Source organism: Phyllostomus hastatus, unplaced genomic scaffold, assembly GCF_019186645.2.
Source record: "Phyllostomus hastatus isolate PE091 unplaced genomic scaffold, TTU_PhHast_1.1 phas_scaffold_39, whole genome shotgun sequence".
Taxonomy (NCBI): domain Eukaryota; kingdom Metazoa; phylum Chordata; class Mammalia; order Chiroptera; family Phyllostomidae; genus Phyllostomus; species Phyllostomus hastatus.
The window spans coordinates 31,537,620-31,559,247 of record NW_025334028.1 but is presented as its reverse complement, the minus strand read 5'-3'; the positions used below and the strand labels follow the sequence as shown (position 1 = coordinate 31,559,247).

At 37.0% G+C, this 21,628-nt stretch overlaps 1 long non-coding RNA gene across 1 annotated transcript in view; it reads right to left on the bottom strand.

Moving 5' to 3' along the window:
• LOC123806944 overlaps nt 1–21,342 on the bottom strand; it is a 39,231-nt gene extending 17,889 nt beyond the window's left edge. Inside the window, exon 1 of the long non-coding RNA XR_006783549.1 lies at nt 21,254–21,342. This is a non-coding gene — a long non-coding RNA (uncharacterized LOC123806944). The remainder of the gene's footprint in view (nt 1–21,253) is intronic.
• Nucleotides 21,343–21,628: the final 286 nt, after the last annotated feature.

The following is a 21,628-nucleotide window of genomic DNA, read 5'->3' as shown; positions in this document are numbered from 1 at the left end:
TTGCCCATTGAGTATGATGTTGGCAGTAGGTTTTTTGCACATGGTCTTTATTATGTTGAGATATGCTCCCTCTATTCCCACTTTGCTGAGTTGTTTTTTTTTAATCATAAACAGGTGCTGGGTTTTATCAAATGCTTTTTCTACATATAATGACATGTTCACATGATCTTTGTCTTTCATTTTTTATGTAATGTATATTGTTTATTGATATGTAGATATTGTACCATCCTTGCATCCCTGGAACAAATCCGATTTGATCACAGTGTATGATCTTTTTATGTATTGCTGGATATGGTTTGCTACTATTTTGTTAAGGATTTTAGCATCTATGTTCATCAGAGATATTGGCCTGTAATTTTCTTTCTTTGTTGTGTCTTTACTTGCCTTTGGAATTAGGATAATACCAGCCTTGTAGAAAGAGTTTGGAAGTATTCCCTTTTCTTGATTTTTTTTTGAATAGTTTAGGAAGTATAGGTGTTAGTTCTTCTTTCAATGATTGGTAAAATTTGCCTGTGAAGCCATATGGTCCAGGGCTTTTTTGTGCCAGGAGTTTTTTGATTACTGCTTTAATTTCACTAGCTGTTAGCAGTCCACTGAGGTTTTCTGCTTCTTCCTGATTGAGTTTTGGAAGATTGTATGTTTCAAGAAATTCATCCATTTCACCCAGGTTGTCCAATATCTTGGCATATAGCAGTTTGTAGTGATGTTGAACAATCTTTTGCATTCCTGTGGTATCAGTTGTTACTTCTTCTCTTTCATTTCCAATTTTATTTATTTGGGTCTTCTCTCTTTTTTTCTCAGTGAGTCTTGTTAAAGGTTTGTCAATTTTGTTTGCTTTTTCAAAGAACAAGCTCCTAGATTCATTGGTCTTTTGAACCATTTCCTTGGTCTGTATATTATTTATTTATGCTCCAATCTTGATTATTTCCTTCCTTCCACTTGCTTTCGGCTTTGTTTTTTGTTGTTCTTTTGGTTCTTTTAAGTGTGAGGTTAGGTTTTTTATTGGAGGTTTTGCCATTTCTTCAGGTGAGCCTATGATGCTATGAACTTCTCTCTCAGGACTACTTTTACTGTGTCCTGTAGCTAAGAGCTGCTTCTTTAAAATGGTAAATAAAATGTACAAACCTCTAGCAAGGCTCATGAAAAAAAAGAGAGCTCAAATAGATAAAATCAGAAATGAAAGAGGAGAGAGTACAACTGACACCACAGAAACCCAAAGGACAATTAAAGAATACTATGGACTATTTTATGCTAATAAATTGGGCCATTTAGAAAAAAAATAGATAAATTTCCAGAAATATACAACCTTTCACAACTAAACCAGAATGAAACAGAAAATCTGGACAACCTGATTACTAGCAATGAAACTGAAACAGTAATCAAACAACTCCTGACAAACAAAAGCACAGGACCAGACAGCTTCACAGGTAAGTTCTCTCAAATATTTAAAGCAGAATTATTACCTATCTTCTTAAACTATTTCAAAACACTGAAAAGGAAGGAACTCTTCCAAACTCATTCTACATAGACACCATTACTCTGATACTAAATCAGACAAAGATACTAGAGTGCGAGAGAGGGGGTGGGGAGACAGAAAAGAGAGGAGAGGAGTGCAGTGGAGAGGAGAAGGAGAGGGAAAAGAGAGTGAAAAAGAAAAGGAGAGGGAGAGGATTAAATTAAAAGTACAGGCCAATATTCCTGATAAATATAGGTGCAATAATTCTCAAGAAGATACTGGTAAACTAAATTCAACATACATTAAAAAGAGTATACACCATGGTCAAGTGGGATTTATTACCAGGGATGTGAGCATAGTTCAACATTTGCAAAACAATTAATGTGACTCATCACATCAACAAAACAAAGGACAAAAATCATATGATCATCTCAGTATATACAGAAAAAACATCTGACAAAATTCAACATCCATTTTAATAAAAATCTCAACATGATATAGGCTATACATGACAAGCCCACAGTTAAATCATCCACATTGGTAAAAAGCTGAAAGCTTTCCTCTATGATCATGAACAAGACAAGGATACCCACTCTCACTACTATTCTTCATTATAGTATTGAAAGACCTAGACACAGGAATTAGGTAAGAAAAATATATACAAACATCCAAATTGGAAAGAAAGAAGTAAAACTATCACTACATGCAGATGACATGAAACTATATTCAGAAAACACTAAAGAATCTACCAAAAATTGACTTCCGGCCAAGATGGAGGTATAGGTAGACACACACAGCCTCCTCGCACAACCAAAATAAGGACAACAACGATTTAAAAACAAAAAACAACCAGACTGACAGAAAATTGAACTGTATGGAAGTCTTACAACCAAGGAGTGAAAGTAGACACATTCATCCAGACCAGTAGGAGGGGCAGAGTCAGGAAGCCCAGACAGAGAGGGCTCCCAGTAGGGTGGCTGGCTGACCCTGGACAAGCAAGGCAACAGCAGGCAGACCCTGGGCACGCAAAATGGCAGCAGGCGGATCCAGCAAGGTGGCAGATTGTGGAGGGGTGCAGCACACAAGGTGGCTGCTGGGCCTGGCAGTCCCACATTTGTGCACAGATAAACCAGGCAAAACTGGGGAGTGAGACATACTGTACAACCCTGAGCTCCAGTGTGGAGAAATAAAGCCTGAAAACACCTGTGGGGGTTGAGGTGCCAGGAGGAACTCCCAACCTCACAGGAGAGTTCACTGGAGAGACCCTGCCACCCACACAGGAATCAGCACCAGAAGGGCCCAGTTTTCTTGGGGGAAGTGGCAGAAGTGACTGAAATCCAGCAGAGAGTGGATCAAACGCCATTGTTCCCTCTTGGACCCCTCCCCCACAATGCAGCAACTGGGTTGACCCTGCCCTGGTGAACACCTAAGACTCTGCCCCCCACTACCTAAAGGTGCATCAACATAAAAAAATATGGCCCAAATGAAAGAACAGATCAAAGCTCCAGAAAAATAGAAGTAAGTGATGAAGAGATAGCCAACCTACCAGATGCACAGTCCAAAACACTGGTGATCAGGATGCTCACAGAATTGGTTGCATTTGGTCATAAATTAGTTGAAAAAATGAAGGCTATGCTAAGTGAAATAAAGGAAAATGTACAGGGAACCAATAGTGATGGGAAAGAAACTGGGACTCAAGTCAATGGAGTGGACCAGAAGGAAGAAAGAAACAACTAAACAGAAAAGAATGAAGAAACGAGAATTCAAAATAATAAGGAGAGGCTTAGGAACCTCCAGGACATCTTTAAATATTCCAACAATCTAATTATAGGGATACCAAAAGGAGAAGAGGAAGAGCAACTAGTGGAAAAGTTACTTGAACAAATTATAAAGGAAACCTTCCCCAATCTGGCAAAAGAAATAGACTTCCAGGAAGTCTAGGAAGCTCAGAGAGTCCCAGAGAAGTTGGACCCAAGAAGGAACACACCCAGGCACATCATAATTACACTACCCAAGATTAAAATGAAAGAGAGAATCCTAGAAGCAGCAAGAGATAAGGTTACAGTTACCTACAAAGGAGTTCCCATAAGACTGTCAGCTGACTTCTCAAAAGAGATCTTGCAGGCAAGAAGGGGCTGGAAAGAAGTATTCCAAGTCATGAAAGGCAAGGACCTACATCCCAGATTACTCTATCCAGCACAGCTTTCATTTAGAATGGAAGGGCAGATAAAGTGCTTCTCAGATAAGGTCAAGTTAAAGGGGTTCATCATCACCAAGACCTTATTATATGAAATGTTAAAGGGATATATCTAAGAAAAAGATGATAAAACCATGTACAGTAAAATGGCAGCAAACTCGCAATTATTAACAACCACACCTAAAACAAGAACAAAAAGAAACTAAGCAAACAACTAGAACAGGAACAGAACCACAGAAATGGAGATCACATGGAGGGTTAGCAACAGGAAAGTGGGAGGAGGAGAGGAGGGAAAAGGTACAGAGAATAAATAGTGTAGATGGTAGGTAAAAAATAGGGGGAGGGTAAGAATAGTATGGGAAATGTAGAAGCTAAAGAACTTTTAAGTATGACACATGGACATGAACTAAAGTGGGGGAATGTGGGTGGGAGGGGGTGTGCAGGATGGAGAGGAGTGAAGAGGGGAAATGGGGCAACTGTAGTAGCATAATCAATAAAATATATTTTAAAAATGATGTAAAAATAAAAATTAAAAATAAAAATAAAAAGAGAAAACAATCCTATTTAAAACTGCATCAAAATGAATAAGTAAATCAAAGATGTGAAATACCTGTACTCTTAAAACTGTAAGACACTGAAGAAAGAAATTGGAAAGAATACATATAAATGGAAGGATATACCATGCTCATGGATTGAACGGATTAACATCAAAATGACTGTAATGTCCAAAGCAATCCATAGATTCAATGCAATCTCTATCAAAATGCTAATGGCATTCTCAGAACTAGAATGAATAATCCTAAAATTTATATGGAATCACAAAAGAACATGAATAGCCAAAGCAATCTTGAGAAAGAAAAACAGCTGGAGTTATCATGTGCCCTGATTTCAAACCATATTGCAAAGCTATAATAATCTCAACCATATGGACTGGCACAAAAACAGACACACTAATCAAAAGAACAGAGTAGAGAGCCCAGAAATAAACTTTCACATATATGGTCAATTAATGTATAACAAAGGAGGCAGAATATACAATAGAGAAATGACAATCTATTCAACTGGACAGATACATGCAAAAGAAAAATGAAACTGGACAACTCTTTTATATCATATGCAAAAATTAACACAAAATGTATTAAAAACTGAAATGTAAGACCTAAAATTATAAAGCTTCTAGAAGAAAACATAAATAGTAAACTATTTCACACTAGTCTTAGTAGTATCTTTTTGGATATGTCCCCTCAAGCAAGGGAAACAAAAAAATAAACAAAGAGATAGGACTTTATCAAACTAAAAAGCTTCTGTACAGGAAACTACTGAACAAAACAGAAATACAACCTATTGAGTGGGAGAATACATTCTCAAATGATATAACTGATAAAGGTTAATATTCAAAATATATAAGGACCTCATACAACTCAAAAACAAACAAAAAATCCAATAAAAAAATGAGCAGAGGACATGAAGATACATTTCTCCAAAAAAGACATAGATTGCCAACATATATATATATGAAGAAATGCTCAATATCACTAACCACCAGGGAAATGCATACCAAAACCATAATCAGATACTACCTCACACCAGTCAGAATGGCCATCATCAAAAAGTCAACAAATAACATGTGCTGGTGGGGATGTGGAGAAAAGGCAACTCTTGTGCACTGCTAGTGGGACCGCAGATTGGTGCAGGCACTGTGGAAAACAGTATGGAGATTCTTTCAAAAAAATAAAGAAAGATCTATCTATATGACACAGTGATTCTACTTCTGAGCATTACCTGAAGAAAACAAAAACACTAATTTGAAAAGATATATGCACTCCTATGTTTATTGCAGCATTATTTACAATAGCCAAGCTATGAAAGCAACCTAGGAGGTGTGTGTGTGTATATGTGTGTGTAATCATGGAAATTATTCAGCAATAAAAAGGATGAAATCTTGCCATTTGTGGCAACATGGATGGACCTAGAGGGTATTATGCTAAGGGAAATATGTCAGACAGAGAAAGACAAATACTATATAGTTTCACTTAAATATGGAATCTAAAAACAAAACAAAACAAAAACTGAGTCATAGAAACAGAAATCATCTGATGGTTGCCTGAGGGGAAGGCAGTGGGGGAACAGATGAAAAATGTGAAAGGGAATATAGTCAATATTGTGGTAAGTTTGCACAGTGACAGATGATTACTAAACTTACTGACTGGTAATCACATTTAAGGTACATAAATGTCAAATCACTATATTATACCCCTGAACATAATATAAATAATGTATACCAACTATACCAAGTGTATTTTAATTTTTTTTTAAGTGTCCCTTCCCCACCTCCATAAATAGGTTTCTCCTCTGGGGAGAGCAGAAGAAAGTGTATTTGGAGCCATGACTTGAGATAACCTTTGGGATCATAAGAGCCTTCAGTGTAAGTCAAAAAATATCTTCTAGTGGCCCTCTGCTAACAGTGCCTGGGAAGTACTGGGGGCGGGCAGTGAAGGAGAGTTGTATACACACACAAACACACACATGCAACTGTTAAGCTTTTTTGCCAAAACAATATTTACTGAAGGCACTTTCACAAACATCTGTCCTGCATTATTTCAAGAAACTAAATTTTCAGACTGTTTCTAATTACAGATGAGATAATATCTTTAAGATAAAAGATGTTAAATATTAGTCTTTATGGAATAGGAGCAAAAACTGTCATCCTGTGCACCTTTCTGTAGCTTTTCCAGGTCCAACACCATTTGGATGTCTCTTTGTTTTCATAATAAAAGTTTATAGCAAAAAATCTGAAATAAGATTTCAAATGCAACTGCTATTTTGGTAATACTCTCTGAATGACTTGTTTCTAAAGATATTTTGTTCATAAAACATGAACAAAAAATCCAAACCAAACTATAATTGAAAAGCGTGACTTGCCTTGAAATCCTAGCTTTACTCGCATAAGCTTGTGTCTTCCAAAGAAGTGAACTAAAACCAGTAAGTCCAAATCTATATAAACAGACTTCAGTTCAGGATAGTTGTGGTGTAAAAAGCGGTAATTCCACCTTTCATTGTTACTTTGAAACTTGGACAACTGGTGTTTGTCCAGTAATTTCTCATGTGTTTTTTTTACTCCCTTGGTCTTCCTTAGGGAAAATGGTTACAAGAGCTTAGAGCTCTCTTCTAAAGACATTTCCACACTGGCAAAGGCACCAACTTTTCATTTTCACAGTGGGTGGTCTGACACAGAAATTCCCCAGTGGCTGAGAATCTGGAGTCTGGCTGGGCCTCCCATTAGCTACAGTATTTAAACATTTTTATATGTAATTTAAGATGTGAAATGTTAGAATTAAAAATAGGTAATTAGATTTTTTTCCATTAGAAAATTGTGAGGAATTTCCAGCATATTCTGTAGACTTAAGACTATAAATCTATGTTGAAAGTTAAATTTCTTCTTGTTCACTTTAAAAAATATATATCTTGATTTCTTACTTTGCTCTTCCATTTTTAACCTATCTTCTATACTCTTCTAATATTTTTCTTAATTGTTAAGTATACATGTATATTTAAAATGTAAATCATAATCTGTTTTTGTTTTTAAATAATATGTTTATTTAGTCAAAAGTTATTGAACATTGTTACAATCTGTCTAGAAACAATAGGAGATAAAAAATAATAACTTATTAAAGTAAGTGTTCTATACCCACCACTTCATTTAATTATGACAAATCTATAAAATAGGCACTGCTTTCCCATTTTACAGATAAGAAAACTGAGGCACCAAGAGATTAATCAATTTTCCCAAGATCATCCAACTAGAAACTGGGAAAACTGAATTTAAATATGGGATTGTTTGACATCCAAAGGTTTTTTTCTTAACCATGTATTGCTGTGTTCCTACTCACCACCCCAAAACTAATATACAATACTTACCAAACTCATTTCATGATGGTTCCAACTCAGAAACAACCACCTCTAAGTAAAGGAGATTTGCTAACTACTAACATACAGAATGATACAACTGGCATTCTCAGGAAGCTTAAAATATACAAGAGGAGATAAATTATGTAAGAATATAACCTAAGTTAGAATTCAGTGAGTACCTTATGAGTGGTACAAAGTACCTTCAACTTTCAGTAAAGAGTGAATATTTCTGGCTGGGAGGATCAAGATGTCATGTTTAAGATTTCTTTTGGTTTTGGCTTTGAAAGATAGATAGGTAAGATTTCAATAGAAGTAGAGAAAGAATCTTTCAGGCAAAGAAAAAAGCACTAGAAAGACCTAATAGTAAATGTGGAATGAGTTTGGTTAATCAAGAATAATCCAGTGTGGAGAAGTAGTAGAAGATAAGGCCAGAAAGCTAAATCGTGGCTAGAATGTGGCAGATACTGAAAGCGAGACAGGGGAGTTTGGAGTCCATTGTACACACACCAAGCAGACAAAAGTGAAATTTTGAGCAGTACAATGAATCAATAGATGCCATGTTTTAGTAAGTTAATGTGGCAAAGATGTGCAACCAAACTGCAACAAGAAGTAAAAGAAAAGGTTTAAACTGGAGTATAGTAGAAAAAAAAAAGAGATAGAGCTGAGAATAGTAGCCAAAGACTGTACTGGGTGAGAGAGCTTAGGGAATGAACATATTCACACAAATGAAAAGTTTTTGAGTTTGTGTGACTGACTGATGAGACCATTAACAGAAATAGGGAAATGTTATTCATTTAAAAAATTTCTTAACTTCAGGGAACAAGAAAAGGAATCATGGCAAGGCAGATTTGAGAAATACAGTCTTGGTATTTCAACATCAGAGAAGGTCAAGGTTTTTCTGGTAGAGAATTTACCAGCTGACATATTTAGCCAAGACTGACCCTAACTAAGAAGTCAAGTTGATGCTGACTTATGGTTTGCAAGTCAGCCAAAAGCTTGCCCCAAAGTTTTCATTTTTCAACTGTATCAGATAATCCACACCATTAGAAGACCTGATATGGATTCAGATATTGACAATAAAATGTCCCTAAATGTTATTAGATTGTTCAATTTCTCCCTAATCAAAATTAGATAGAAGGAGATTAAAAAAGATTTCTGTTTTGGAACACTGCGAGAAGACTATGGTAGGTTTCCAGTACAAGCAAGAGGAATTGGGTACCTAGAAGCTTGGGGAAGGGACGTTCATAATCTGTCAATAAGTTATTAATTTATGCACCAGTTTAAAAATATTTGTTAAGGATGTACTGTGTATAGAGCATCTTGCTAAGTCCAATGGGAGAAAACAACAATGATAAAAACCTTGTTTCTATTCTTTTTAAAAAAGGATTTACTTATTTTTTAGAGAGGGGGAAGGGAGGGAGAAAGAGAGGGAGAGAAACTTTAATATGAAAGAAACTTCAATGTGAGAGAAACATCAATGGTTGCCTCTAGCATACACCTCCAACCAGGGACCAAACCCACAACCTGAACATGTGCCCTGACTGGGAATCGAACCATGGACCTTTCAGTTTGCAGGACAATGCCCAACAAACTAAGCCAGGGCTGTAATCTTAAGGAATTTAGTATGCAGAGGATAAGGGATTTAGCTTACCTCATAATTTTACCAAAGTTTGGTATTTTGTGTACAGCCCTAGCAACTAAGTTATATGTTTCAGGTTTCCAAATTAGAATATTTCAGACATTGTAATCTTTAACATTCACTTATTGAGGGGTTTGCCAGTCTAATCAATCAGTCTTTCAAAACATATTAAGATTTCCTGACGAAGTGGGAGCTTCCCATTTCTTACCATACTATATTATCAAGGTGCATGAGGGAATGGGATCCTTGTTGATATTTGACAGAAAATGGACTTGATGCAGGTGTCATTTTATAATGGTGCAGGTAAGGATATATGTACTTATTTTATCGACTTTAAAAGTATAGATAGACCTAGAGATGCAAATGTTCAGCCACATCTTTATCAATAAATTGAATTTTTAAAATCCATAACTTAGCATACTTACCAGTAACTCAAAGCTGGGAAGTGTTGTTGATATGACAGCATTAAAATTAAAAAAAAATATCTGAATGTATTTAAATACAGAATTGAAACTATAATTGAAATTTAATGATAGATATAGGGAATTTCTAGGTTTAAAACAATCAATATATGCCAAAAAAAGATGAAGCTAGTTTAATAAAACTCCTAAAATTAAATGATTAGGGAGTTTAGTGACTGTGCTAGCCAGCCTTCATGATGTCCCCAATAATTCTTATAAGTTCCTATATCCACATATTCTTGCTGTCTCCTCCTGTAATAAGGTTGACCTATGTAGCTTGTAGGATACTGTGGAGATGATGATATGTGGCTTCCAAGACTAGGGCATGCAAGATATAGCAGCTTCCTCCTTGCTTTCCTTTGGATCACTCTCTCTGGAGGTCACTCACGCAGCCCTATGAAGAGGTCCACGTGGTGAGGAACTGAGGCTGCCGGCCAACAGTCAGCATGCACTTTCCAGCCATGTGAAGGAGCATGTCTGTAGCCAAATGTATAGCTCCAGTCATACTTTTTGATGAGTATAACCTCGGTCAGTGTCTTGAATCCAAGCTCCCAAACTCATGACTCACAGAAACTGAAACAGTAAATGTTTATTTTGTTTGGAGCCACTAGCTTTCACAGTGATTTGCTACACATTAATAGATAATACATCTAGAAGGGGGTTTCTGCCATAACAAATCCAAAAAAATATAGGAGAGGCACTGGAATTAGGCAGTGGCAGAAACTGAAAGACGTTAAAGAGAGTGTTGGTAGTGGCAGTTGAAAATGTCTTGGAAACACTATTATTATAAGCCTGAGGGTTCCTGAGGAGGTGATTATGAGGAAAATGTTATTGGAAATTGGAGGAAAGGTGGATAATTTTAATATAGTGGCAGAAATTGAGCAACACTGTCAGCTGCAGTAATGTGGGAACTAGAAAATATATCTAATAAAATGGATGATCTAGGGAAGACATTTTCAGTCAGAGTGTTGAAGGTGCTGTGTGGTTTCTTCTTGCTGTTTATAGTAAAATGTGAGAGAAAGGAAGATAAGCTAAAGAATGAATTGTTAACCCAAAAGGAGCCAAGACTTCTGAGTCTTGAATATTGCCAGCCTCTCAAGATGGGGGGGAATGCTAAAACAAAAAATGGCTTCCGGGCAAAGATCAAATCCATGCAGTGCCAGACAATCATGATATAAAAATGAAGCTCTTTGGTTGTATGGTTGTAAAATCATTTGCTGAAACTTTAGGAAGATCTAATGTTGTAACTCAGAGAGCCATTCAGTCAGCCACTAGGGCTTCTAGGAAGCTTAAGAGTACTGTCATCCCCCAGTAATCTCAGCAGGAACCCTAAGTAGAAAAGGGCCAATCCCAAACAGATTTATAGGTGTGGCTTTTTCATAATGTAGTAAAGTTCAGAGGCAACCCACAGAGGTTTTAAGAGTATTTAATTGTAAGAAACATTAGCAGTGTGGACCGAAAGCAACAACAACAAAAAAGAATAAAAGGAAAAAGGGTATTTGGACCTTAAATTTCTCCAAGCAGGAGCCAGATTGAGAAAACTACAGAGCTGCAAACCTAGGTTACCTTTCATGAGAAAATAAGTTGACTCAGAAGGCAGAACCAAGAGCTTAAAGGTAAGAGCCAAGAGTCTTGGAAAATCATTCCCAGGAAGCAGTAGGAATAAATTCTAGTGAAAGCACTTATAGTATTTACCTAGCTGGATTACAGAATTACTGCGGACCAGTGACTCCTGTATTCCTCTTGTTTTCCACCCACTGAACAGAAATGTCTACTCTACCATTGTATGTTTGGAGTGGGGGTGGAAGGGCCGATATCTTATATCCTTAGTTCACAGGTCTTCAGATCACAGGAGTTTTCTAAGGAGTTGTGCTCAAGAAACAGCACCCCGAAAGCCTCATCCACATCTGAGCCTAGTTAGGACAATAAGATTCTAGACTTTGAGATAATATTTAATAGGATAAAACTTTTGGTGGCCTTAAAAATGTGAGTATACTTTATATGTAGGAGAGAGGTTATTTATAACCTCTCCCACTGAGGGATAGAAGATGCACTCTAGTGCTAGCCTCCAACCTGCCCCTAAATAATCCCTGATTCCTAGTATTCATGTTTCTGTTTCATTTCCTCCCAGGCTAGATAGGGCCTACCTGTGTAACCAATAGTATATTATAAGAATGATAGTGTGGCTTCCAAGACTAGAACATAACAGGTATTGTGGCTTCTGCTTGCTCTCTCTTGGATCACTCACTCTTGGAGAAGTCAGAGTCATGCCATATTACAAGGATACTTGAGCAGCCTTCAGGACAGCTCAGTGTGGTAAGGAGCTGAGCCAGCATGAACCTGATGGCCATGTAAGTGAACCATCTTAAAAGTAGATCTTCCTGCCCCAGCAAGCTTTTAGAGGATTGTAACCCTAGAAGTGATTTAAACTATAACCTCATGAGACACACTGAACCAAAATTACCCGGCTAAGCTGCCTCCGAATTCTTGAGCCACAGATATTCTATAAGACAAAAAAATTTGTTGTTTTAGCCACTAGTTTGAGGGAGTAGGTTTTCATGCAGCAAGAGATAACTAATAATTAATACAATAATTTACAAATTCTGTATGAGGCAATAGCATGAAATAAATACTTAAAAATGTTACATGCTATTTTGACTACATCATCATTTAAACAAAGTCATATAATTGTTGATGACAGATTGGAAAAAACTTAAATTTCCTAACTGTTAATTCCCGAGGTAATACTAATAATTTGGGGGTCTTTTAGAAACATATAATTTTTCTTAAATAATAAAAATAAAACTACACAGAAGATGAATTGATGTCCTAATCATCAAAAATAACTTAGAAATTATTGTTAGAATAGTATTTGCAATATTGAAAATAATATAGTTGCAACACTTTATTCATTAGAAATTTGTCTAATAATATTTCTTTAAACAGACCTGTGAAAAACAATACTAATCTTCTATGAGTTGTCTGAAATTATAAAATAATCTTTTCTTAGTTTTACCATCTATAAAGTAATATTCATATAAATCATATATGGATGTTATGCAAACATTGATTTATCTGCTGTACTTTGAAAATGAAGACCCTGATACAAATAATTATATTTTTAATATATTTTATTGATTATGCTGTTATAGTTGTCCCAATTTCCCCCCCTTGCTCCCCTCTACCCAATATCCACATTCTCCCCAGCAATTCCTACCCTTAGTTCATGCCCATGGGTCATGCATAGAAGTCCCTCATCTATTGCATTCCCATACTGTTCTTAACATCCCCTTGTGTATTTTGTACCTATGAATTATGCTTCCTAATCCCTGAACCTTTTCTACAGTTATCCCCCTTCTCTTCCCCATTGATAACCCTCCATGTGATCTTCATTTCTATGATTCTGTTCCTGTTCTGTTTGTTTAATTTGTTTTTTTTTAGATTCAGTTGATGATTGTTGTAAGTTTGTTCTCACTTTACTGCTTGTAGATTTGATCATCTTCTTTTTTCATAAATAAGTCCCTTTAACATTTCATACAATAAGGGCTTGGTGATGATGAACTCCTTTAGCTTTACCTTGTCTGGGAAGCACTTTGTCTGCCTTTCAATTATAAATGAGATCTTTGAGGGATAGAGTAACCCAAGTTGTAGGTCTTTGCTTTTTCATCACTTTGAATACTCTTGCCAGTCACTTCTAGCCTGCAAGGTTTCTTTTGAGAAATCAACTGATAGTCTTATGGGAACTCCTTTGGAGATGACTGTCTCCTTTTCTCTTGCTGCTTTTAAGATTCTCTCTTTATCTTTAACCTTTGGCATTTTAATTATGATGTGTGTTGGTATGGCCCCCTTTGGATCCAACTTGTTTGGATATCCCTGTGTTTCCTGGACTTGCATGTCTGTTTCCTTCACCAAATTAGGGAATGTTTCTTTAATTAACTTTTCAAGTAAGTTTTCAATTTCTTGTTCTTCCCCTTCTCCTTCTGGTATCCCCATGATCTGGATGTTGGCATATTTGGAGATGTCCCAGAGTCTTCTTATTCTCTCCTTGTTTTTCTGAATTCTTGTTTCTACATTCTGTTCTGGTTGACTGCTTATTTCTTCCATATGTTCCAAGTTGTTGATTTGATTCTCAGCTTCATCCCCTCCACTGTTGGTTCCCTGTAGATCATTCTTTATTTTACTTAATGTAAATTTTATTTTTGCCTGGGTTTTTTATGCTGTTGAAGTACCCAGTGAGTTCGTTGAGCATTCAGATAACCCGTGTTTTGAACTCAGCATCTGATAGGTTGGCTAAGTCCATTTCATTTAGTTCTTTTTCTAAAGTTTTATTTTCTCTTTTATTTGAGCCATGTTTCTTTGTCTCCTCATTTTGGCAGCCTCCTTTTGTTTGTTTCTGTGTATTAGGAAGAGATTCTTTGACTCCCTGTCTTAATAGCATAGCTTATTGTAGAAAAGTGCACTTGTAAGTTGTATGGGGCAGAGCCTTTGATAATTGCCAGGGTAGGGCAACTCATGTCACTGTTCTGTGGCTTTGCATTGATGAGAGCTCAGAGAGGGGACAGTGAGACTTCTGGCCAACATGGAGACATACTTCACCTCTTTGCACAGCCATAAGGAGGATCACAACTAATCTCAAAACAAAATACAACAAGAACTGCCAGAAAAGCAGATTGTATAGAAGTCCGACAACCAAGGATTTAAAGAAAAAATATTCATCCAGAAGGGTAGGAGTGGAAGAGATGGGGATCCTGGGTAGAGAGGATGCAGAGTAGCAACAGCGGCAGTGAGGCAGTGGTGGTGGTGCCTAGTGGAATGGGCCATCTCACATTCACCTGTAATAGATACAAATGAGAGGGACACCTGGGGAGCAAGCCATCCCAGCACCAGGCCAAACTATGCAGCCCAGGGTTCCAGCACCAAGAAAATAAAACCTCATAACTTCTAATTGTAAAAACCAGTGAGGGTTGGGGCACCAGAAGAAACTGCCAGTCTCTCAGGATAGTCCATTTAAAAGACCTGTGTGGCCATAGAACATATGCAAACCCACCCACTCTGGGATTTGGCATCAGGGCAACAGGTAGAAGGGCACCTGTTGCATACACAAAGTGGGGAAGTGACTGGAAATGGGGATAGAGCTGAGCAAGCAGCATTGTTCCCTCTCAGACCACTCCCCTACATACAGTATCACAAAGCAGCCTAGTGGGTTGCCTCACCCTGGCAAATACCTAAGGCTCAGCCCCTTACAGTGTAACAGGTGTGCCAACAGGGCATCAAGCAGCTCTCTCCAATACATAAACAAACACAGGGAGGCTGCAAAATTGAGGAGATGAACAAATATGGCTCACATGAAAAGAACAGATCAAAAATCCATAAAAAGAACTAAGCAATGAGGAGATAGCTAGCCTGTCAATGCAGAGTTCAAAACACTGGTGATAAGGGTGCTTAGAGATCTCGATGAGTATAGCAAACACATAAGGGAAGAAATGAAGGCTACATTAAGTAAAATAAAGAATGATCTACAGGGAACCAACAGTGGAGGGGATGAAGCTGAGAATCAAATCAACAACTTGGAACATATGGAAGAAATAAGCAGTCAACCAGAACAGAATGTAGAAACAAGAATTCAGAAAAACAAGGAGAGAATAAGAAGACTCTGGGACATCTCCAAATATGCCAACATCCAGATCATGGGGATACCAGAAGGAGAAGGGGAAGAACAAGAAATTGAAAACTTACTTGAAAAGTTAATTAAAGAAACATTCCCTAATTTGGTGAAGGAAACAGACATGCAAGTCCAGGAAACACAGGGATATCCAAACAAGTTGGATCCAAAGGGGGCCATACCAACACATCATAATTAAAATGCCAAAGGTTAAAGATAAAGAGAGAATCTTAAAAGCAGCAAGAGAAAAGGAGACAGTCATCTCCAAAGGAGTTCCCATAAGACTATCAGTTGATTTCTCAAAAGAAACCTTGCAGGCTAGAAGTGACTGGCAAGAGTATTCAAAGTGATGAAAAAGCAAAGACCTACAACTTGGGTTACTCTATCCCTCAAAGATCTCATTTATAATTGAAAGGCAGACAAAGTGCTTCCCAGACAAGGTAAAGCTAAAGGAGTTCATCATCACCAAGCCCTTATTGTATGAAATGTTAAAGGGACTTATTTATGAAAAAGAAGATGATCAAATCTACAAGCAGTAAAGTGAGAACAAACTTACAACAATCATCAACTGAATCTAAAAAAAAAACAAATTAAACAAACAGAACAGGAACAGAATCATAGAAATGAAGATCACATGGAGGGTTATCAATGGGGAAGAGAAGGGGGATAACTGTAGAAAAGGTTCAGGGATTAGGAAGCATAATTCATAGGTATAAAACAGACAAGGATATGTTAAGAACAGTAGGAAATAGAGAAACCAAAGAACTTAGGTGCACAAAATATGGGCATGAACTAAGGGGTGTAGGAATCCTGGAGGGAAGGGGAGCACTGGGAGAAGGGGAGCAATGGAAAAAAATGGGACAACTACAATAGCATAATCAGTAAAATGTACTTTAAAAAACGAGAGAGAGGACAATGCTGCTGCTGGGCCACTGGAGTTTTTGCCTGGAAGGAAGCTGTCTTCTGGCACTTGCCCTGTTACCAGTCACTTCAGTTTCTCCCTGTATGCCACTGGTGCCCTTCTAGCAGTTGCCCTGGTGCTGAATCCCAGAGGGGGTGAGTCTGTGTAAGTCCTATGTCCATTGCAGGCCCATTAAGAGGAGTCTCCTGAGAACCCTAGTTTCTTCTGCCACTCCGACCCCCACTGGTTTTTACAGCCAGAAGTTATAGGGACTTATTTTCCTGGTGCTGGAACCCTGGGCAGGGTGGTCTGATCTGGGGCTGGGATCCCTTGACCCTTAGGTATCCCTCCCAATATTTAGCCACCATACACGGATGTGGGATTGCCTGTCTTGCATCCCTGTGCCTCTCAGCACCTCTCCACCTCACTGCACCTCTCCACACATCCCCATGTCTCCACCCCTCCTACCCATCTGGGTGAATATGTCCTTTTTTAATCCTTGGTTGTTGGACTTCCACACAGCTCAATTTTCTTACAATTCTGGGTGATGTTTGTTTTGTAATCTAGTTGTAATTTTTGCTATAGTTTTGCGAAGAGGCAAGGTGTGTTTACCTACGTCTCCATCTTTACCAGAAGTCAGCATACATTTTAAAAAATATTTTCATTTTTCAAATTAGGATAGTAATCATATTTTCACTAGAATAATGTATATTAACATGCCAAGTTTAGTCCTAAGTAAACAATTTTTTTGATGTTACACTGGCTCAGTGTTTTGAGCTCTTCAAGAATGCAAAAACCCATTCTTAAATTACTTTCTTAGAAAATTCTTAATGTAAGAATTTTTCTTATCATTGCTCCTCCAGACTAAGCCTCCCAAGTTATTTTTTCTACCATCATTATTTCATTTTATATTACCAGTAAAGATTAAGAAGAAAATATATAAGACAAAGTATTCATAAATACATCAACAACCAAAGATACTTGTCTTTCAAAATCTTAGTTAATATGCCAAGATTTTCAGAGTGTAGTTCAAAGTTCTTAAAATTCCTTGCTTTCTAACTGAGGAAGAATGTCTGCTTTTTCCATGCCTTACAAAATATGTTCCCAGCCTATGAGCCTCCACCAGTCCCTGGGATCCACTGGGATTAATGTTTGTAAATTGCAAATACACAGATAGCCAAGGGCTAAGGCTTTCCAAACAGGTATAATTTTGTTTTCCTTTAGTGGTAAAATGAGGTAATCTTAATTATCATTAAAGAGAATGGAGAGCACTAATTTTCAATGTATATTGCAATTAAATTTAGTTTCTTTAAAAACTTAATTGGTCTGGGTTTAGAATCTGGAAATTTTTTGAGACAGTATATTTCTGATCATGATAGGAGTATCCACTTTTCACACTGGATGGCTATTTGTGTGTGACAATGTTAAATATGTAAAATACTGAAGAATGAACGTAGTTACTTCCCTTATCTTTTAAAGATTTTTAAAATTTTATTTTTAGAGAGAGGGGAAGGAAGGGAGAAAGAGAAGGAGAGAAAGATCAATGTGCAAGAGAAACATTGATTGGTTGCCTCTTGCATGCCCCTAACCCAGGTATGCACCCTGACTGGAATCCAACCAGTGACCTTTTGATTTGCAGGGCAATGCCCAAACTACTGAGCAATACCAGTCAGGGCTAGTTAGTTCCCTTCTTAGAGAGGCCGAGGGCTTTAATTCTAAAACTACTGTTAAATTAACCATGTTTGAAGATTTAGTCTTAAGGACAAATTGACATATAAAAAATATGACAAATTGACTAAGTAAAATTTTAACACTGGATATAATTTTACTTATTGCTATGGTATTTATTTTCTATAATAGGAGGTAAGCTCATAACTTTAAAAGAAGATAAGATTGTAAATATAGAATGAATGAGTTTCTATTTTCTCAACTGTCTCTTTAAGTTAAATGCCAGTATCAAAATATCTCATTGTTATTGGTATGTAGAATATTTATGAAAGTTCAATATTCTTTTTAAGTCATAGTTTAAAGTTTTAGAGTTTTTACAGAGCTTGACTTCAAAGAAAATTAATCCACCCTCAACTTTTGTAATCCTTACTCCTAATATATTTCAATTATGGTTCTTCCTTGGTAGCTGATATTCACACTTAAATTCATAGAATCACATTTGGAATGACACTAACAGTGCGACAAAGGATATAGAGCTTCATATTTTAGAATGTGCTATCGCAGACACTTTGATACATTATTATGGTTTATAAAAGACTATGATTAATTCAGTACATTATAACACTGCAGAAATATGTACTGTTTCAGATAGTGTAATAGGAAAAGAGAGATTCAGTGTGGGATACCCTAACTATTCCCAGAGATTCCTAAGTCACCTATCCTGCTTCTTCATTCTTAAGTGAAAACAACATCAAAACCACTAATTCAATAGCACAAATATTCAGATTACATTCATTTGAGGCATGTTTTAGGGAAAAGAGTTTGGAGAATGCAGTGTGGAGAACATCTGGCCTGTCCACATACAAATAAACAGTAGTAATTACTTGACGTAGAGCTGCCAGAATTGACAATTTATATTCTAAATATGTCTCATATATTGGAAGACTCTAAAACTTTTCTTTAAACTCTGCACTCCTATGCTGGTTTCCCAGTGTTGCGAGAGAGAGGGAGGGAGAGAAATGTCACTATTTTCAGTAAAGGATCTGAGAAGGCTTTTTAAATACGTAGTTAAGAAACATGAATGCAATTAAATTATGAGGGAATTCTTTTTAAAAGATCACTCAGTTGTGAGCGAAAATGGATCTTATTTGTCTTTATATACTCAGATCCTAACAGTACCCAGCATCAGGTAGAACTTCATTAAATATGTATTGAATGAATTATTTCATAAATAAAATAAGATTACCCTTTAAAAATGTAGCGTCTTTGGTATTATTAAATTTGGGGTTAAGTCAATAATAACTCAAAGTTTATTTTGTTTTCAAGGGTCAAATCTATATCATTAAACATTAACATGTAACAGGTGATCAAAACTTAATACAATTAAACACAATTGTATAAATACTTATTAATTCCATGTTAATTTTAGCTTAAATTGGCAGCATTAAATGTAACAAATAGGATGCAAATCTAAATGAATTGTTGAGGTTAAGTCATCAACAGCTAAAAAACAGATGTATAGCAGAAATATGAATAGATCTGAACATTTGTCTCTTATGTTATTAACTAGAATAAGTATCTTCATTCAACTGGATCTGAAGTTTATTTGCATTTATATCAAACACTTGGAATCTAGCTATTGTTACTGTGATTCTTGTTGAATTTTTAATGGATTAGATGCCAGTAATTTCTTGTAAGCAATGATTTCTTGCCTAAAAGTACAAGTGTGTGAAAATTAAAATAAAACAAAAATGCTGATAGATGTTAGCTTGAGCATTACCTTGGATTTGATCTGTCTTGTGTTTTCAAGCTGTTCTTAGATGTTTTAAAGAAAACATGTAAACAAATCTGGAAATGACATCATCACTGATATATCTCCATAAATTCTGCATATTTTTACTCAAATTATGTTAAATGTCCAAATCCAGTCTATAACTACTAACTGTATAGAACTAAGTAAAGTAATACTAATTTACTTTTAAAAATTGCTCCCTCTAGTGAATTCACAACATCACTTCACTTTTTGGCACTGTTGGCCCTGAGTAATATAATAAATGATATAAATAATGGTGACTATTAGGTTGATGATAGTGGTCTGGCCTACTTTTGTGATATTGCATTTTAATGTTTTCTGTGATTGGATACAGGGAAGTTTCATTATGATTGATTAGAGCTACTTGCTGGATATTTTAGAACAGTGCATTTAAAAATCCCGCATTGAAAAAATAATTTATTTCAAAACTGTTCAGCTTACTTTTGAATTCCATTAAAAACCATGTTATTGTGAGAGCTATGGCCATATTGACACTACCAACGTAAAGTGGGGGAATTAAAGCAGTTGTCCTAATGAAGTGTTATGGTAGGAATGTTTAAATGGAAATCGAATTCTAGATGTAATGGCTGTCTTTGCTCTGGTTACCATATACCTCAGAAAAATTAGACATTATCAGCCTTACTCCTCTCAGTCAGAAATGCTGTGCAAACAATGATAGATATAAAAATATTTCAAGTGCTTTGGAGTTTTATTTAAATTTAAACTACTATAACTGAATATAAAGTAAACTACTGGGGTAGCTGTGAAAGGAAGAGCATTATTTAATTCTCCAATTGTTAATGCAGACTTGGTTTTAAAATAATTCATTTTAAATCACAGGAAGGAGAAATTAAAATTTAGAAGTTGCACAGGTGATTACATTTATACAACTGATTAAAATAAATATGGCAGTAATAACAGGGCATAACAAAACAAAATTGATCAGGAGACTTACTCTTCTTCAAAGCAGGATTCCATTTTCTGTGAAATTTAAATTACCTGGTTAATTATTTCTATACTCAATCACTTTGCCTGAATAGGCAAAGCCTTTTACAATGTCATCTCAGTTAACATAGCAGATGGCGTGGGTTACCAATGCCATCAAGTTATTGTTTTCTTGTATTAATAATAATAAAGTAACTCCACCTTCCAAATGCTCAGCAAATATTAATTCATCATTTTAGCACTCCTACGAGGAGGTAGAAAATTTTAATAAATAATATATAATAAAATATAGTCTAGATTAATTTATTTGAAAGCACCTGTGAAAGACAAGCAGAGAAACTAAAAAAAATTAAATGACTATATTAATTATGTGAAAGAAGGCAATATTGTTTAATGAATCACTCTCCCTTGAAGTAATTTCAGGAGGATCTCACGGGAGTAAAGGGCCTGTCAAGGTTTCAAATTTTTTGTTTCCACTCTCTTTTCTCAAGTGAAGGAAAAATTAGCACTATTTCCATGGAGACGTGACTAAGTCTAGGCAAGGGGCAAGTCTGCAGTTAGATCGCGGGCCTGCCCGCCTCCCGGGCCCCTGGGATCCTCACCTAACCGCACGCGGTCTGGGGCTGCCAACCTCTCGGCCGCCCGCGGGCCTGCTAGCGAGGCGAGCCCACCTAGGTCCTCGTGGGGCTCCCGTCGCCTCTCCTCCTGGCCCGAGTCTTCCTCCTTCCTCTCCTAGACCAATTGCGCCATTTGCTGAAGAGCCGGAGGCTATGACCTCGCCCCCGGGGCCTCTCTGGCTTCTGGGTCTGCCGTGGCGCGTGCTCCGACCTGGAGGAGGACGGGCTGGAGCCGAAGGGAGCACCCAGCGCCGAGGCCGGCCGCGGGGCTGGGCGCGAGGGTGGTCCCTGGGCGGAGGCTCGGCCCCAGGCTGGCTGCCGAGGGAGGAGCGCAGGACAATCCCCGGGGCTCCAGAGAAC